Below are 12,093 nucleotides of genomic sequence, written 5' to 3'. Positions count from 1 at the left end.
GTCTTCAAATAAATATAATATTGTTCCTCTCCTACACTAACCCCTAGCTTGGGATTTACCATCAAAGTATGCTCAAAAGCGTGACCTATCCACTATTCAGAGGTCATATTTCAGGGCCTATGCTTAGAATCATCTTCAAAATTTAGCTTATAAATAACCATAAACTGGGCTACAATTTCTTTCTCCCAGAATGTGCCATTATTTAAGGCTAGTCGTATCCCCCAACTAATAATGGGTGGGAGGTTTTTGAGCTCTGGATTAGCAGAGTCTTGCTAAGTTTTCCCCGCTTCCTTGCAAGCACTACTGAATGTTTAAGAGTTGTTATTTTTCATACATATATATGTCAATGATATATAAAGATAATGTGATAATGTTTTAATTATTACTTTGTTCAACTACTTGAATAAGGATCAACAAATAAGAAATTTCTAACAAAGTTCTAAATGACGTTAACATAAGAGTAAAACAGAAACATGTGATCAACTAATTCTTTCGCTACTTTGTATAGGGGCACTGATTTGGGCCAGCGTAGCTTCTCTGTTTTAAGTTTACACTAATGAGAAGCTTATTTATAAAATACACCATCGGAACAATCTAGATTTTATACGACAATTAAGCTTCCACAACATCTTCCACCACTAAGTAGGATCACTTGGTTCTTTAACAGCCATGGTGAACAAGTATATGATTCCAAGAGTATATTCCTTGAATAGGGAAAAACCCACAGCAAAAATGTCCACCTCATCGTGCAATCGAATGTATGACATATGAAATGTAGTAGTGCAATTTTGCCACTACTCAACCCAATCTTCTGGAAAATTTAAATGATGTGCACTCATCCATCCATGAGACCATATATGTAAGGTCCTCGGTTAGTCGACTTGGTTGGGCACCGGGCGGACCGGGCATGGGCGCGCGGACGAGATGACAAGCGCGTGGGCGAGTCGGGCCGCACGACGGGCGAGCGCGGGCGCGGGCAAGTTGAGTTGCACGCGGGCGGGCGCGCGGGCGCGGGGTGAGTTGGGCTGCATGCGGGCGGGCGCGCAGGCACAGGGCGAGCTAGCGCACACGGAAATGCGACATTGCATTGCGACAAAAGACTTAAACATATGACACTTGCCAACGATGGGTAGATTGCGTTGGGAGTTTATACCCAACAAAGCGTGGAAGTGTTGGAGGGCTGGCCGACACTTACAAAGGCGCTTGAAGGGTGTGCAAACCACATTTGGATGGTCGGCTGGGTGAGCCACCACCCACACCTTATACGCATATATATTGGAGCGTTGTAAAGCTCATTTGGCATCAACGCATTCGATCAAGCATCTTCGCTTGAGTGCAGATAAGAAGTGCGCATTAGAGGCAAGGGAAAAGCGCACAACTCATGCGCTTAGGAGTTGTCTTGTGCACGGTTTTGAGGACGCACTTGGTGAGAAATGAAGGTTGGGCAAGGCGTGCCCGTGACTTGGTTGAAGGGCTGTTTTGTGTGAGACTTGAGGAGGGAGTCTTGGTGACTCGGGTGAGCACCCTCCCACCGTGCAAGGTGTGCACAAAGGTTGTAAAAGGTTGTTTTGCCTCTATTGTAAAATTGGCTAAGTATAGACTTGGATTTTGCCAAGGATACTTGTGAAGCTTGTATTATTGAAGAAAAGACTGATTAATATATATTTTTGGGCAGACTCATTGTTCAGGGAGTTGGCCCTCCCTTTATACTATGCAACTGTTGTTCTCTTTTATAATTGCTGATGATAATGAATGAGTATGGGTGTTCATTAGTATAAAGGTTATGCATAATAATACTTGGTTGCAAAACACAAACTAAGTAAGAGAAAGTGAATTAGGCGTAGTCCATGAACATTAGTATTGGTGAAAAGAAAGTGTTCGATGGTGCCGCACCTTGCCAAGAGCGGTTGGAAGACTACCGCAGGCCTGGGGGCGTGACAGTTGGTATCAGAGCTGACTGATGACCGGGTTGACGATGAAGTGTTGATCCCACTGCACTATCGTGACAGGTGGTATCAAAGCTCGGTTGGAGCTGGTGTTAGAGCAAGGTTGCTCGTGACAAAGTGCAGGTGTGGGTACACTTGGGGGCTTGACAGTTGATGACAGTGGAAGTAGGTGCTTGCAGGTGAAGGAAGCTAGTTTCACATACAAGTGGAATAGGGGCCAGTTCATGGTTGCAAGGAACTTGGTAAAGCTGGTGAATGGTGAAACATGTTTAGCAGAGGTGAAGCTTATTGCTTGGGCCAAGCTGAACGACAAGGCATGTCAGGTTTGGAAGAATGCAAAGGGAAGCTCTTGCTTACCTTATACAGATTGAAGCGGGTGAAAGAAGAGAATCCCCGGATTCGAAAGAAACTTGAAGTCTTAGAAAAGAATGTTGAAGACGAACTTCTTCAACTTGGATGGACAATGAAGCAAAATGAAGTTGTAGATTGTGCTGACAAGGAAGAGGAAGCCATGATGATTGAGGATGTTGCAGATGTGACAATGATGGAGGATGAACTTGAGATTGATCAAGTTGGGCCAGGATCGTGCAGTTTGCAGACATGGATGAATGAGAATACTCCTAGGGAGGAACCTCATGGTCATGATGATGAAGTAAGTATTGATACTTGTGTTTTACTTGAGCATTTGGTAAATGGACCGTATGCAGGGAAGAGCAAAGTCAGTTTGCCAATGCAGGAGAGCATCTTACCATGGATTTCTATGATGAGACTTTGTATGGAGAAGCAAGGATTGTTGACTGTTGCAGGACTTGTTGGGGTTGTTTGTGACCTTATGGTAGAAGGTGCAACGGCCCGTGACAAGGGAGGAACATGATGATCGTTGCGGAGGATTGGGTCATGCTTTAGCCACATGGAAAATTGGCTAAGTGCCCGGCATGACTCATGGACAGATTGGAGGGCACACACTTGAGGTACGATTATGCTTGGGTGAACTTCTCATGGCCGAGACTAAGAGCAAGTCTTGGTGGAACCTTCAGTGGAGGGGAGCTATGATGGAAGGAACTTGTGATGATGATGATATGGTTGGGTGACCGAGTTCAGTAAACCGAAGATTGCAGACTTGGATGAGGATGATCGATTGTTGTGAAGGGTCTACTTGGTTGGACTACATGGACAACTTAGTCATGGACATCAGGTTGGAGACATGGAGCATGGAAGTCTTATGCAGGGACATTATGCGGGAGCACTTATATAGGTGTCACTTGTGATCATCCAATGAGGAGTGCCAAGGCAGGGATATTGTGCAGATGGATTTGTTGATGTGACATGGAGACTTATTATGAGACGATGGAGAGGTTGTGCACTTATGTACAACAAGGCCATGGACTTGGATGGAGTTGTGAGCAGACTATGGAGCATTCCTACTACATGGAGAGCTGAGGCATCTTGCAGAGAGCTTTGGGCCGAGACTTGTATGCTTGCTGAGATGTTGGTTGGAGATGACACATGGGGCTCATGATGACATGAGATTGTTGTGACTTTTGGAGTTACAACGATGATGATGCCTTGGTGGCAACACTTGGGCATGGGTTGAGCCGAGACTCAACTACTTTTGACACATGGGAGCTGATTGATCTATGATCACGGGCAGCACATGGATAGATGGGAAAGGTGCATACTTGTTTCTATGGCAGACTTGAGGGATGGTACATTGCAGATATGATGGAGGTTGCTTCATGGACCTAGATGTGGCACACCGAGAGTTGAAGATTGATGAGATGATCTCCTCATATGGGGGAGATACACATACGGATGATGTTGGGATAGATGTGGCTGATTTCATGCAGCACATTGACACCAAACATCATGGACAGCGTGTTGCAGATGAGATGAGGGTTACTTCATGGACCTGAGCATAGCTTATACTTATATGGAGATGGATTCTTGATCGAGTTGAGGATGTGACAGGATGTTCTGAGAAACGACTATGGTGACATGAGGATGTGTATTCTCATGTTTTGAGCGTGATAGTTGGACTGATCACCCGACTAGTTCAAGTCATGAGGGGAGCTCAATGTGCAGAGATGTGTTAGCATTTGTTGGAGTATCATGGCAGCAGTTCACATGATGGCACATGATGAGATCAACATGAGATGTTTCAAGAAGCATGTAGCTTGGATGGAGGAACCAACCTTCCATGATGGAGAGCAACATGTGGAGATTGTGACAGAAAGGTCGATGATCATGGATCAAGATGATATCCGATACATGACATACCGTTGGGGTGTATACCTTGGTATGGAGAGCTTGGTGACAATTGGTTACTAAGGTGAGACATGATGGAGATGGAGTTCTACATATGTTGCAGGGATGTTTGCTGTATGTGGAGGAGTTGACATCATGGATAGTGATGATCTTGGTAGACGGCTACCGAGATGGCATGTTGTTGAGGACGACAACGATTTTAGGTGGAGGAGGATGTAAGGTCCTCGGTTAGTCGACTCGGTTGGGTGTCGGGCGGACCGGGCACGGGCATGGGCGCGCGGGTGAGATGGCGGGCGCGCGGGCGAGTTAGCATGCACGGACGGGCGCGCGAGCGAGCGAGTCGGGCCACACAACGGGCGAGCACGGCCGCAGGCGAGTTGAGCTGCACACGGGCGGGCGTGCGGGCGCGCGGCGAGCTGAGCTACATGCGGGCGGGCGCAGGGCGAGCTAGCACACACGGAAATGCGACATTGCATTACGACAAAAGACTTAAACATGTGACACTTGCCAACGATGGGTAGATTGTGTTGGGAGTTTATACCCAACGAAGCGTGGAAGTGTTGGAGGGCTGGCCGACACTTATAAAGGCACTTGAAGGGTGTGCAAACCACATTTGGATGGTCGGTCGGGTGAGCCACCACCCACACCTTATACGCATATATATTGGAGCATTGTAAAGCTCATTTGGCATCAACGCATTCGATCAAGCATCTTCACTTGAGTGCAGATAAGAAGTGCGCATTAGAGGCAAGGGAAAAACGCACAACTCATGCGCTTAGGAGTTGTCTTGTGCACGGTTTTGAGGACGCACTTGGTGAGAAATGAAGGTTGGGCAAGGCGTGCCCGTGACTTGGTTGAAGGGTTGTTTTGTGTAAGACTTGAGGAGGGAGTCTTGGTGACTCGGGTGAGCACCCTCCCACCGTGCAAGGTGTGCACAAAGGTTGTAAAAGGTTGTTTTGCCTCTATTGTAAAATTGGCTAAGTATAGACTTGGATTTTGCCAAGGATACTTGTGAAGCTTGTATTATTGAAGAAAAGATTGATTAATATATATTGTTGGGAAGACTCATTGTTTAGGGAGTTGCCCCTCCCTTTATACTGTGCAATTGTTGTTCTCTTTTATAGTTGCTCATGATAATGAATGAGTATGGGTGTTCATTAGTATAAAGGTTATGCATAATAATACTTGGTTGCGAAACACAAACTAAGTAAGAGAAAGTGAATTAGGCGTAGTCCATGAACATTAGTATTGGTGAAAAGAAAGTGTTCGGTGGTGCCGCACCTCGCCAAAAGCGGTTGGAAAACTACCGCAGACCTGGGGGCATGACAATATAGATGTGTTTTATGGGTATATCTCTTCATTTAGGATTCATCTCCCATTGATGTTCAAGAATTTCACCATCTCCTACAACAATATATGGTTTCCTCCACTTCCAATTCATGGACCCTCAGCAATTTTAACTATTTCTCCATAACCCACCTTCCAAGCTAGCCCATTTTGAATTACACTAAAAGATTTAATTACTATTTTCGAGACCACATGAGCATTGGTTTGTGTTTATTTGGAGACTTTATCTAATTTTCAATAACATAGGGGTAAATGTATTTTCTATGGACTATTTCAGTCCATAATCTTTCCGTAGAAATAAGTAGCCATTGGACTTTCGTAATTAATGCTTTTGAGAAAATAACTAGACTTAATAATAATAATTTACATTTACTTCAAATATTTAACTCAATTCACAAATCACTTCATGTTTAATAATTTATAAAATCCAAAATCATCACACAATAATAATTTATAAAATCAAAAATCATTACACAAGTATCAAATTAAATTAAAATATAAAAAATAAATTAAAAAATACTCACACATAAATGACATTTCTCAAACCAAAACTTCCAATCTCAGTCATTGTAAATCATATTATTACCAGCTACATAATTACATACATTTTCATGACATATCACACTTACAAAAGTTTACTCAAAATAACAAAGAGCATGTGTGAAGGTACTTTACTCAAAGTAACAAAGAGCATGTTTGAAGGTATAAGAGCATGTGTGAAGGTACTTTACTCAAAGTAACAAAGAGCATGTCTGAAGGTATTGTCTTTAAACACTTCTGGCATACTTTTTTTTATGAGAATTAACTTCATTATTCCTTATGAATTGATATATGAAAATTACATTTAAGATTTTGAAGATCATATTTTAAATTTAAAGAATTTATTTAATAAAAATAAAAAAATTATATATATATATATATATATATATATATATATATATATATATATATATTAACTAATAATTTATATATTAAAAAATCTACCTATTAATTTTACATGTTAAAACATATGATTTTTTTTTTTAAATCTTAATCTTATAAATTAAGATGTAAAACTTTGTCTGATGTTTTAATTATATCATTATTAAGAAATAAAAATTCAAACTATTAAAACCATGTTTTTAATAGTTTATATATATACTTTGAGGTGCACGAATGGGCAGGCAATTAATTTCCTTCGCGTCCGTCAAATTTATGACTATTCTTAAAATCAAGACTAGAAAAAATACTATGTCGACACAGAAATGACAAGGCCGCTGGTTACAAACATCCGCGTAACCGTTTACTCAACCGCCCTAACAATGTATTCTGAATTCTCATATTAGGAATATGTCAACACCAATACCAATACCATGGAATTGGTGCAACAAACATTTGTATTATTGATGGACACAATAGATACAGGATATACAATAACTAACAATTTTAAAATATAAAGAAATTATTTTTGGCGCGGTATCGCCTCAGCTTTACAGTGTCATTTTTGACAAATTAACCTTTACTGATGAAGATTCAGACCTCGTTTAACTGATGAATCGAATCCATTTCGCCTCGCTCGGCACACCTCCATTCACGATGGTGAACAAATAATACCCCGAAGGAGCCGCCACTGTGCTTGGTGGAGCCGTCAACCCAACTAAATATCCGCCCTTACCCTTGACAACGCGTGTGGCTGCAAGTGAGAGCATTCTCTGGTTCATGGACCAACTGTGCGTTGTGAAGGGAGGGGCGTATGCATTAAATTTTATGTTCTCGCTCGGCCTCCTCGAAAGAGAGAAGCGAACAATGAATTTTGACCCGTATTTGATTTCTCTCGTAGAAATGGCAGTGATGTTCACCCTCTTGGAATCGTAATGGGGATGCAGATAGTAAGGAATGTATGCTTCCACTCTCAGCTCCGTGGGAAACGGGACACCGGAGAAGCGATATCCATAGTTTGAGTTGCTCCCGGCTACTAAAACACGTCCGTCGGGCAGAACATTGGCAGTGGAATGATACATCCTCGGGATTTTAGTGGGAGCTAGGACTCTGAACCTGTCGCCCAATGCTTCTGTGGGTGTGTAGAGAAACGGACTCAATGCAGGCTCCCGGGCAGATTGCCAGCCGGCTATGCCATTTTTGGCACCGTTGATTATGAGAATCTGGGCAGTGGGGAGAATGAGCATGTCGCCCATGACTCTGGGGCCGGGCATGTCCTCCATCTCCCATTGCGGATTCTGAGACGTGATCTCCATTCTCCCGCAGCTCCTCAACGCCTCCACGAACGTCTGGTTCATAGTAGCCTTTACAAAAGCTCCATCCGGGGCTCCTCCACAGATTAGGATCTCCACCTTCTGGAAATTATTAGGGGACTCCAGGGGAAGCATTACTGAAGAACCAGACGAAGGATAGTTCCGGGCGCCACCTCCAGGCATGGTGGGGAAGGTTTTGAGTACCTGGTTTTTGTTGTAGTCGAAGAGGATGGAATCCTTGTTGGCGAAAATGAAGAGATTGCCGTCTGACGAGAGATGGAGGAAGGGATAGAGATTGTTCTCCTCTCCCACAGTGTTGGTCTTCGCCAGGAATGGGAGCTGGAAGGCACCGTCAGAGGGGGCTTTCGGAACGAATTCGTAATTGAACGATCTGCGCCCCCCTACGACAATGACCCGACCATCGGGCAAGATCTGGTTCGACGCGTACCATCGGTTGGCAGTTAGGTGGGCCGGCGATTCAATCCAGTTGCAGCTGGCGTCGGAGCATGGGGCGAAGTAGCGAATAACTCTTGTCCCATTGCTCCATCCTCCAGTCTGAATAAGTGTGCCGTTGCTGGCGAAAGCAGCCGAAGAACAGAAAGTGTCGGTGAGAAGGTGCAGAGGCCTCACACTGTTTGTGGCGATGTCGTACTCGATGGAATGTGCCCAGCAATCTTGCAAGGCGGCAGCGGTGGCGTCGTTGCAGGGTGGGTCGCTTCTCATAATTTGCGAAGGACCGGCAAGCGTTTGATCGAAAATGATGAGCTTATTGGTGTGGGTTAGCGTCATATGCATTGCGGAAACTCCCGCATTTTGCAGGAGAAGCTCCCATCTGCCTTGGTGAATCTGGTGTCCTGAAATTAATCCAACATAACCATTAATTATCAATATCAACAGAGCTTGAACGATCAACAGAGTCCTCCATTCTCCCATTGTAATGTATGTTCTCCTCTGCAATTGAAATTTGGCAGATAAAAACCAATTCAATTATTCGCTAGAAGAATGAATTGCCTCTGGAATCTCTTCCACACTAGCACTAGGAGACTCAGAATGGGCGTTCTCAATTCTTGCTTAGAAGTATTGATTGCCCTTGGAATCTCTTGCACAGTAACACTAGGAGACTCGGAATGTATATATAGGTGTTTTTGCATGGACAAAGACCGGTTGCACACGGCTCAGCTGACGTGTAATGTTTGGATTTTAGAAAGAGATAAGCATGTGAAATGCGTGACAGTGCGAGAAACAGAACGCCAACGCTGACGGCTTTTGCTTATTCTACTTTTTAATATTTGTGGGGATTGGTAAACTGCCAGCGATTTGTCTGTGTTTTGCCGTCATCTGTCTCAGTCGCTTTTCTTCACAAATACAAAGAAACTAGAGATTGTTGGGCGGCCAGACCCGTGCAGGATGCCAAACTTGCGAATTCATAAATGCTGTAGGCCCTGCACCTGGACGCGTTCACTGTTACTATTATTTGGTAAACGATACCAAACCTGGGAATTGATAAATGCTGTAGGCCGTGCACCAGGACGCGTTTCTTCTTATTATTATTTGGTATCGTATTCTGGCCAAGAGCCAAGAGATTTAGAAAAGAATGAAAAGGACCGACAGGTGAAAGATGGTCCATGAACGTGTTAGCTTAATAGCATTTGACCGTTCTTATTACTCAGGAACTTCGAGAAAAAACGACAAGATGTGGACTTTTTCATTAGAAATTTGGATAGGCCAACTAGACAAAGAAGAATTTTATGCTTTTCAGAAATTGATGTGGCTTCTGGAACTGTCTTTAGCCATTAATTAAAAAGAGAGTAGATAAAAAATGCCTGTAGAAAAATATGTAGTGATAGAATTAAATTTCAAAGTGATTTAACTGGTGAAACTCTTCCCTCGCGAAAATGGCAGACCTGAGGGAAAGGACAAACGTGACTTCGGCTTGATTAATCATCAATATTAACATCCGCGTAAGAATTTTATCTTCAGTCGCTTAACGGAAACATTAGGGCGACAACATATATTCTTTTCATTAATTGTTTTCCCTTTGTTTATTGTAAGTGTGATTTTTTTAGTTTTGGAATTTTTGGAATTAGTTTTTTATAGCTTATTTTGGGTATTTTAATTGTTTCTATCACAATTGTAATTTCAAATTTTTGTCAAATGCTAAATAAATTAATTCAGAAATAAACTATTTTTTCAAAAATAACACTTAAAAACCCCTCACTTCAAAATATTTATATTTTCATTTAAAATTACATTTTCCCATAATTAATACATCTTTAAAAATCTTATTGCTTCATGCACAAAATGTATACTCTTTAAAATGTTATTGTTCTATTGTGGGTTTATAATTATTTTTTTAATACTTACTAGAGCAACGCATATGATGAGCAACGCATATGATGGTACTAGATATATAATGATTATGTTATTTTTATTTTTGATATTTTTTATGTTATTGTTTTAATAATAATAATGATGACGATGATGATGATGATATAAGTGAATTTTGATTAGAGCTTGAAATAATTTCAATTTTTTTTTAGTTTTATATATTAAGTATTTAGTCATAGTCATATTTTAATAGGGAAAATATTTGTTTTTATGAAAATGATAAGATAGGGTGTATTGGTTTTGATTATATGTGATAAAATATTTTTATATTTGCTTCATTTTTCTTCATACTTTTTTGTAAGTACGACAACTCCTAAATTCACAATAATATAATATAACAACAATGATACAAGTTTGAAAAAAAGTTTCTTCTTATCTCATATCCAAAAATCCACTTATTCACAATTATTTTCAAATCAATAATAACATTTTGACTGTCTATTAAGAAAAAGCATGCGAAGCCAATTACCTCAAAAATGCCCATGGTATCATCATGGATGTGTGAGCATTCAAAGTACACATGCATTTATCCGATTTAGGCTTGGCAAGGCCCCGGCTACAAGCAAGATGCCCGCATAACAAGGCTCAAGAATGCAGATTCTTGAAAATGGACTCACTTTCTAAGAACGTACATGCGTTCTTGAGAATACGCTCACATTCTCAGCATAAACACATGCTCTTGAGAATGTGCCCACATTCTTAGGAAAAAACAGAATACAGTCGCATTATCAAAATAAACACATGCTTTTGAGAATGTGCACACATTCACAGGAATAAAACACAATACGCTCGCATAATAAACACATGTTCTTGAGAATGTGCACACATTTTTAGAAAAAAGGAGAAGCTCCGAGTGAGATTGACATTCTCAAAATATTGTTAACATATAAATGAACTCTTAATTTTTCTTAATTAACCTTTTACATATATTATTATTATAATTTATAATGGAAAGGATATTGTCATGTAATGTTACATGAAATATTATATAAAAATTAAAAATAAATAACTACATACCAAAGTTTTAATAATTTAAATTAGTTTAAATCTATCTCAAACCCAAATCAAATTTCTTAATATGTGAATTTGTTAATACATACATGGAATTCACATTTTTACTATATTATTGAGTTAAATTACCATATTAACATTGTCTACTAATATTTTGTTATCTTTGATAAATCCAATACTAAGTACAAATAACATCATCATCACGGTGTGTTACATAAGTTTCATAAGTTTCAAGTGGGGGACAAGGTTACCAATATTTTACGATATCTAGGATATTATTTGAGTTAAGTTACCATATCATTCTCAATTTGTCCAATATTTTCAAGACTAAGACGAAAAAGAAACCATGAGTGAGCTTGACTTTGAAATCCCTTGGGGTTTCTTTTATGGGTTTTTGAAGGTCATCCTAGAGTGTTAGGGTAGTTATTTTTTTGAATTCATCTCATTACATCCACATTAGATATGTCCCAAGTAGGGAAAATAACAATATAACATATTTTATTTCTCTTTGGACCCTTCAATTATGTTTCTGATCTCAAACTTGAACCTTTGATTAGGGACATTAAGTAGACTATTCTTCATTTTGACTGATTCCCTTTATCTATATCCTTTGAGAACTCAATCACAAGGTAGATGAGTTATCTAAGGAGGCCCTTTCTCTTCCTCTTGGGGCAATGGGCATCTATGAGTTCTTTAATGGTGAGGAAGTGGAATCAACGGAATTTCGTTAGTAGCTTTTTGTTATGGTATTTTTGAATGATCTATTTCTGAGATGTGTGGCCTATAAAGGAAATTTTTATTTTTTTGGGCACTGAAATGATATGTAAGTTACAATGTTTAATTTTTTTATGGAAAAAAATGATAAAATTATTGATTAGACTTAATTTGAGTGGTTTTGTGATAAA

General features: G+C 40.4%; 1 pseudogene; it reads right to left on the bottom strand.

The window, feature by feature from the left end:
• Positions 1 to 6,916: 6,916 nt before the first annotated feature.
• On the bottom strand, positions 6,917 to 8,889 carry LOC149172648 (aldehyde oxidase GLOX pseudogene; annotated as a pseudogene).
• Positions 8,890 to 12,093: the final 3,204 nt, after the last annotated feature.

The sequence above is a fragment of the Pinus tabuliformis genome, chromosome 4_2 (genome assembly GCF_031772625.1).
Source record: "Pinus tabuliformis cultivar Carrire ecotype Pingquan chromosome 4_2, CPIR1, whole genome shotgun sequence".
Classification (NCBI taxonomy): Eukaryota; Viridiplantae; Streptophyta; class Pinopsida; order Pinales; family Pinaceae; genus Pinus; species Pinus tabuliformis.
This window is presented reverse-complemented; position numbering and strand designations above follow the sequence as displayed.